We start from the raw sequence: 8,681 nt of genomic DNA, 5'->3' as shown, positions 1-8,681 counted from the left end.
TAACAGATATGGTTTGTTAGTTTTGTTTGGGTTATAAACTAGTCTATATTTGTTGTACACAGCTCGTTACGATCCAAGTACCATATTTAAACACTTGGATCCCAATTTGAACTTTTCCAATATTTTCTTAAGTCGCTCCACTTGACCTTTCAAGTTGGAATTTTCTTCCTCAAGTTTACAACTTAAGTTGAAGTTCCAACTTGAACTTGGTTAGTCGAGTGACTCAAGCTAACTTGCTCCTTAAGGTGGTCATTTTTCTTAAGTAGTAAGTTATTTTATTCCTCATATTTTGTCAAATTTTTAAACAAATATTTAACTATTTTAAGTAAATTTGACTTGGAATAAAAAGTTACCATATCGGGACCTTCGAAAATGGATACAGATCCATGGCTTCTCTGGGACTCGATCTCAGTCTCAGACTCATACTCTTCCTTAGACTCAGAATCTTCATTTCTTTAGTGCTTCGATTCTTCCATGTCAGACTCCTTGAAAGATGACTCGTCCCATGTTGCTTGGAGGGCTTTCTTCCTTCTTGTTGACTTAGGCTTTTTCTCATCTAATTTGGGCATTCATGTTTGAAATACCCCTTCTTGTTGCATCTGTAACAAATTATTTATGATTTATTTTGAATTTGGTTGACCGATATCTTCTTGGTGCTCCTCTTGAACTTCTTCCTTGTTTGCAGTCTTTGGACCATGCTGACTAGTTCTTCTTCATTTGTTGAGTCTATGTTTGACTCACTTTCTGATTCGTTCTTTGTTCTTAATTTGGTCTCCTTTCTTGGTCCTAAATGCAGGGTAATTTCTTTCTTGACTTGACTCAAGTTAGACTGTTAATGTAATTCCAATTTATAAAATAATTCATCCAACTTAAGAATTGAAAGATACTTGGAAACTCTATAGACATCTACTATTGATGCCCATAAAGCATTCCATGGGAAGATATTTAGTGTGTACCTTATTGTGTCACGGTTCTCCAGGTGGTGTCCAATCAGATGGAGGCCATTAAGAATATCTTTGAGTCACACATGCAGTTGGGTGGTCGTATCTCCGGGAAGCATTTTAATATTAAATAAATTATTTAACAACAGATCTCTCTTATTTACCTTTGATTCATCAATTCCCTTGTGTAGTTTTACCAGGTGATCCCAAAGTTCTTTTGTGTTGTCGTAGGACCCGACTCGATTTAGTTCTTCTTCCATAGGGAGCCATACTAGATGGTGTTGTAGTTCAGTAATACCTTCTTGATCATTGAGGGAGTCCAATCTTCTGGTTCTATTGGATTTCCATCTACCATTGGAGGTGTGTATCCTTTAAGTATGATGAACCAAAGCTTGATGTCGGACTTGAGGTAGCACTCCATTCTATTTTTTCAGTAGCTGAAGTTTTCCCGTTTGAATAATGGGGGTGAACTGTGCTGTAACCTTCTTGGTAGGAGTTTGACATTCTTGTAATTAAATAATTAACAAAAGGAATTTTCAAAACTCTCATCTTGGGATTAGTAGTGCAAGATAAAAAAAATAAATATATTAGAAAAATATCTCTTTAAAGAAAAAGGAAAAGTTTTTGAAATTTGCTCGAAAAACTGTTAAGTAATTTCAGAGTGACTTACTCTGATACCAATTAATGGATCGAAGTGAAGCGATAGAGGGGGGGGGGGTGCATATCGCTCATTTAAATTTTTTTCCTTTTATCGAAAGAAACAAAACAAAGTAAAGCAGTAGAAAAGAAAGAGTAATAAAGATGACTCAGGTAGTTACTTGGTTCAGAGCCTATGTCGACTTCTATTCCAAGACCCGCGATTCTTGATCACACCGTTGGGCAATCCACTATGATTCTTCTTTCTAAAATATTTGGAAAAAAGCAATGCATACAAATTCATGTAGAAGATAGTAACAAACTACTATCTTCTTTCAAATTAAATACAATGCAAGCTTTAGTATAAAATATACCGACAGAAGAATAAGAATGCAGTTTGTCAGCACTTCTTGGTGCAGTAGCTTGCTTATGAAGATGAGTAGTAGAGTAGTAGCACAAATAGGGACTTTGCTCTGAGTTGAATAAAAAATCGATGCCTTGCCTCGGATCTCGAGCTCCCCTTTTATAAGTCTGGTTCGGTCGACTAAAAAGTCATTTGATTGACTGATCCATTTGGTCAACTGATCCTCCTATCGATTGACTGAGTACCTTGCTTTCTATCTTTGTCGAGATTCAATCTGCACACATTTATGAGCATTAATTAATTGGTTAACCGATCACCTTGTTTGGTCGATCGAACAATGCAGTTTCCCTATTTTCCGAGATTCACCATTAATTCTCCATTAAACCTTTAATTGTTCAGTTGACCGATCCCTGGGTTCAATCGACCGATCATCTTGGCTTCCATTTTTTGCTTTGGCGCGATCTTATCTCTGTTATGTATCAACCAAATTTGGTCGACCCATCCATAGGTTCGATTGACCGATCAGGCTGATTCTTGCAAAACAGAGTTAAATAAAATATTCATGCAAAACAAAGTTAGGACAATAATATATAATGCATTAGTAGTAATTGATAATAGAATTGTCTTGATCTCAACTTGGTACCTTCCCAATTTCTTCAGTTGGATCAGCGACCTAGGGTTTATTCCTTTTCGGAACACAACCATACAATCGCTCCTCTCTAGTTGCTTACCTTAACCTACCTGCCAAACATTGGTCCTCTAGAACTATTTGGACTTTTCCGCTTAGCATTGGATCAACTCATCAGGGCTTCCTCTCGATACCAGATCCTCTAGACCTATCGAGCTTCCTCGCTGATGCGCGTAAATTATAAACAATTTTATACATGTTTGACGCACATCTACTTATATTTCATGAGCATAATCTATGCTTATTATACTCTATTTCATTGTAATATTATATTTCTACTTCTTTGTCGGAGTTATGCTCTTTGTGTATTTTCTTATTGATAGGACGTTATTTAGAGCGAAAATGGAGAAAAATGTACATGGGAACAACTCTGGAGGAAATCAAGCTCGGGTCGTGTGAAAGCACACGACCGTGTGGCCATCCCGAAGTAAAGTAGGTTCCAGCCGTGCCAAATTTTCAGAGGCAAAGTAAGGCGTGGTCGTGACAAATGGCATGACCGTGTCATTCTTCTAGAGATGAGGAAGACCCTAGTCGTGTGATTTCACACGACCGTGTATTTTATCTAGAGAAGAGGAAAACCACGACCGTGTGGATTCCACACTACCGTGTGGCGGAGAAGCTGAGGCGATGTCATGCCAAAACATAGCCATGTTGAATTTTGGGCAGATTGCATACCAATAATAAAATGACCATAACTTTGTGCTCGATTGGAGTTAGGGCTATTCTTTAAATTAAAACGTAGATAACTTCAAGATCTACAACTTTGATTCAGGTTCAATAGAGAGAAAGCAGAGTATAGTTGTGATAAAAGGCACGGTCATGCCTCCCAACCGCAGCTTCATCGGAACCTCCGCCTAGACTGTAGACCAAAATTTGAACGATCATAACTTTCAACTTAGTTGGAGCCAGTGCTAGATCCAAATATCAAATTGTATATAATTTCAAGAGATACAACTTTGGTTTAGGGTGAATTGCAATAAAACCTAATTTAACGGGTGAAAGTCCTGGTTTACTAGACTCCTATAATCCTGGTTTTCCTGGGCAGTTTGGAGGAGGTAAAAGGGTCAAGAACCCCATTCTTTGACTTATGTGGGGATTGAAGACTTTATCCCTCTCCTTGGAGAAGGGTTCTCCCCTTATGGGAAAGCCCTAAAGCTCTTCTTCTTCAAGATCCATTCATCTCCAGAGCAAGGGTGCGCTTCTAAGGACGCTACACTTCAAAGATAAGCATATCTTCTCTCTATCTCTATGTATTGAGTTGTAATTTGTTTCTTTCTTCGTCTTTAGATTGTAATCCCTTGTAATGGACTAGATTCTATAGATCTAGGATGTAGAAAGTAATTATAATACGATGTGATGTATGGACTATATATTTAAACATTTTCTTATTCAATGAAGTGTTTATGTCATGTTCTATTTATGTTGTGCCTTCTATGTATTAGATAAAATGTGTGAATAGTGTAAATATGTAGATGTGTATTGATTGTTCACCCTCATAGTGGGAATATCCTAGATCGTATGATCAAGGGGCCCTAGTGACAAGGGTATCTCGTTTCTGAACACCTAGGGCATTGCCATGAAAGGGAGGACAATTCTCCACAAGGAAGTAGAGAATTGGATATAATTGTTATTTCTATCTCTATGTTATTGAGTGTTAGTGTGTTCTTGTGATTTATGATCCAGGGGCGCTAGTGATAGGTGTATCCCGTTACTGGACTTCACAGGAATCATTACTATTTAGTAGTATAGGATATGGATCAAGATAGCATTCCGGCCTAACCTCTGCGGGGAAGAGCTGGTAATGAATCTAACTTCCTACATGTGCATAAAGATGGCGGTAAGGAGATGAATAATGCATAGGGACATTAACTATTATCATAGTGAAATAAAAATCCTATAATCTATCATCCGTCACTCACATATACTTATTTTCTCTCTCTACTCTCTACTATCTCTCTCTTCCCTTCTCTTTCTCCCTTAAGTGTTCATGAGCCAACATTTGATTGTCTAGATAATTTACCGTGTGAAGTTAATTAGTACTTAATTAACAGTCCCTATGGGATCAATATTTTTATTACTTGATGATACCTGTGCACTTACGGGCTCACATAACCTACCAAGTGTCAGGTCCTCTTGACTCACTTGGACTTCCTGCCTAACTTCCATGATTTGCTAAGACTTTCTCGGTTGAGTAAATATTCTGCATACATAGTTAACTTATTAGATCACAACAAGACTTAACTTGAACCTTTGATAACATTAAAACTCATGTTCGATTTTGGTACACCCTGCACCAAAAAAAAAGTCCTGGTGAGTGAAGTCAGACAATTAAAAAATCCTGGTGAGTGAAGCCAGGTGAAAATCCTAGTAAGTGAAGCTAGGTGATGGAAAGTCTTGGTGAGTGAAGTCAGGCAGTTGAAAAGCCCTACTGAGTGAAGCTAGGCAGAAGAAAAGTCCTAGTGAGTGAAGTTAGCTGAAAAACATAGTGAGTGAAGCTAGGCAGAGAGAAATCCTAGTGAGTGAAGTCAGGTGGTGAAAAGCCCTGGTGAGTGAAGCTAGGCATGTGGAAATCTAGGTGGGTTAAGGTTGACCGGATACCTATTGGTTTGGAAGTTCAAGTGGGTCATGGAAAATCGAACACTTGGCATGAGATGGTAAGTCCAAGTGAGCAAGGTTGACCGGACACTTGGCACAGGGAGAAAAGTCCAGGTGGGTCAAGGTTGACCAAAAATCTGGTGTACGATAAGTCTAAGTGGGTCAAGGTTGACTGGACATTTGGCATGGGGAGAAAAGTCCAAGTGAGTCAAAGGATTGACCGAACACTTGGTGAAAAAGTCCCAATAGATCAAGGTTGACCAAATGTTAGGAAATGTGAAGTCCCAATAGATCACGGTTGACCAAATGTTGGATAGATGAACCCTAGACTTAGGTTTAGAAGTTAAGGGTGGTAATCGATTAGGCTAATCGATTACATCATGTTTTAAGTGATTAAGCTTTTGGCTTAATCGCTTAAGCTTAGAATCACAAGAAATAGAAGGGAGTTGAATCATTTATCTTAAGCGATTCAATAGAGCTTAATTGATTAGTCCTAATTGATTAAGCTCCATTCTGTGAGAAACAGAATGGTTAGTAAGTGATTAAGCAGAGATGCTTAATCACTTATAGCTAAGTCTCATGCAAACAGAAAGCTTCCTAATCGATTAGGAAGGCTTAATCAATTAGGGTAATCGATTAAGCTTTAAAAATATAGTCATTTTAGAGCAGGTTACTGACGTGGTGATTGCGATAGTTGATTAGGAGAATGCCTAATCGATTAAGGAGACCGAAGAAGCCTTATAAAAGGGTTTTTCATGACCGTTACATGAAGAGATCTCACGTCTACATTTCTCACTGCTCAACACCAGTTTTTAGAGACATAGAGAGAAGTATTGTTGCACTTCCAAGTTGATCAAGGGGTGTCTATAAGCAAGAAGAAAGAATCTAGGGTTTCATTTTTATAAATCTTGTAAGATTTCTTATTATATTAGCTTCTTCTTGTTCTTTTTCTTGTATTTCTATGTGTGAGCTTGTATAAGGCTTCTCCACTTTGGATTGTTTTTGAGAAGGAGTATTTTCATAGTGAAAGTGAGAGAGAGGATTGGATTCTTAGATTAGTCACCTTGTTTGAGGTGGATACTAAGTAAATCCATCTTATTAGCATTGGAGGAGCTTGCTTCAATTATTCCACTGCAAAAGATCATCATCTGAAGTGAGCGAGCTATTCACCCCACTAGCTCTGAATTGTCCCAACACCAACTACCTAGATTGGTATAGGAAACTAAAAATCATCTTGAGACACGAAAGAAAAATTTACATGCTCGAAGATGAACCACTGAAGGAGCCTGTTCTTGATGCTTCAGATGAAGATCAATTATATTATTCTTAATATATTGAAGATGAACTGGATGTGCAATGCATCATGCTATCTTCTATGTCTCCCGAGTTATAGAGACAGTATGAGAGCATGAGTACTAGGGAGATTGATCTGTATTTGTGCGAGCTCTTCTAAGAAAGTACGAGAGTAGAGAGGTATGAAACCTCTCGAGTACTATTCTGTACTATGTTGGTGGTAGGAAACCAAGTTGGGTCTCATGTACTCAAGATGATAAGATACATAGAGAGGCTTGAGAGCTTAGGTTCTAAGTTGGACTAGGACTTAGCTATTGACCTGGTCTTGTCATCACTACCTCCATCATTTTCCTAGTTCATATTGAACTTCAACATGAATAGTATAGACAAGAGTTTGGCTGATCTGATAGCAATGCTGAAAACTACTGAGAAGGATATGAAGGTAAATCCTTCATTGCATGCAATGATTGTCAAAAAGACCAACAAGCGCCCTAGCATCGAAAAATTTAATCTCGAAGCTAATGTAGTGAAGAAGCCCAGATATCAAGCTCAGAAGAAGCTTAAGAAAGGGATGTAGGTACCCCAATCTGATGAGAAGGAGACCATGTGCTTCTATTGTGGCAAGAAAGGTCATTGGAAGAAAAATTACTATATTTTTATGAAGAAAAATGCCAATGGAGTGGATGCTTCAGGTATCTTTATAATACAGTGCAATCTTTCTATTTTTCATCATGGGTTATAGATTCTAGAAGTAGTTCTCACATTTATGCGAACATATAGGGTCTAAGTGATTGCATACGGTTGTCCAAGGGTGAAATGAACCTACGAGTAGCTAATGGAGCGAGAGTTGCTATGTTAGTTGTAAGAACTTATTCAATAAATTTGCCTAGTGAACTTATTTTGAATTTAGAAAACTATTATTTTATTTCTAGTTTCTCAAAGAATATCATTTCGGTGTTGAGTTTGGATGTCAAGGGATCTGTATTTCAATTCAAGGACAAATTATGTTCCTTTTATTTGAGCAATGTGTTCTATAGGAATGATTCATTGAATAATGATCTTTATGTTCTTAACTTAGATGGACTGATTTATTATTTTGAAAGTAAGAAACAAAAATTACATGACTTAAACTTGACATATCTTTGGCACTATAGACTTGGTCAAATAACTGAGAAACACATTATTATATTACTTAGTAATGAGTATTTGGACTCTTTTGAATTAGAGCCCATAGATACATGCAAAGCATATTTACAAGGAAAAATAATGAAGAAGCCTTTCACCAAGATAGGTGAATGGGCAAAGGAACCACTAGAACTCATACATAATGATGTTTGTGGGGCATTGCAAGTTCAGGCTAGTGGAACGTATACCTACTTCATAACGTTTACTGACGATTTAAGTAGATATGGATATATCTACTTAATGTGGTATAAATATGAAACTCTAGACAAGTTAAGAAGTTCAAGAATGAGGTAGAAAATCAACGTGGTAAGAAGATTAAGTCCTTCGGAGTGATTGAGGTGGCAAATATCTAAGCCAAGAGTTCATTGATTAGCTAAAAGAGTGTGAGATAATTTCCCAACATACATCTCCTAGAACGCCTGAGTGGAATGGCGTGTCAAATAGGAGAAATCACACAATCATGAATATGGTTAGATTAATGATGAGCCATGCAAGTCTTCTAATGTAATTTTTGGGCTATGCCTTAGAAATAATAGCACACACACTTAACAGAGTTCTAACCAAGATAGTAAATAAGACTCCTTATGAATTATGATTTGGAAAGAAACCAAATTTATCTTACCTTAAGATATGGGGTGTGATGCTTTCATGAAAAATGAAAATTCTAATAATCTTGTAGCAAGATCCATAAAATATACATTTATAGGTTATCCCAAAACTACAAGTGAGCACAAAGTTATTGTTGATTGGTATGCTACTTTCTTGAAAATAGAGTTTATTTCTAAAAAAATAGTGGGAATAAATTAAGTGTAACGACCCGCCTTCTAACTACTAGGCTGTAAGGCGAATCGCTACAGTTGTACTGTACTGACTGTGCGGAAAGCTGGGCTGATTAAAATTTTGCTATTCTAATTACTGGGAACGCTGAAACTGAACGCTCTACATGTACCTAATAATTGTACACATGCTAGGGAAGATA

The sequence above is a fragment of the Zingiber officinale genome, chromosome 9A (genome assembly GCF_018446385.1).
Source record: "Zingiber officinale cultivar Zhangliang chromosome 9A, Zo_v1.1, whole genome shotgun sequence".
In the NCBI taxonomy this organism is placed as follows: domain Eukaryota; kingdom Viridiplantae; phylum Streptophyta; class Magnoliopsida; order Zingiberales; family Zingiberaceae; genus Zingiber; species Zingiber officinale.
Note: the sequence above shows the minus strand (reverse complement) of the source record.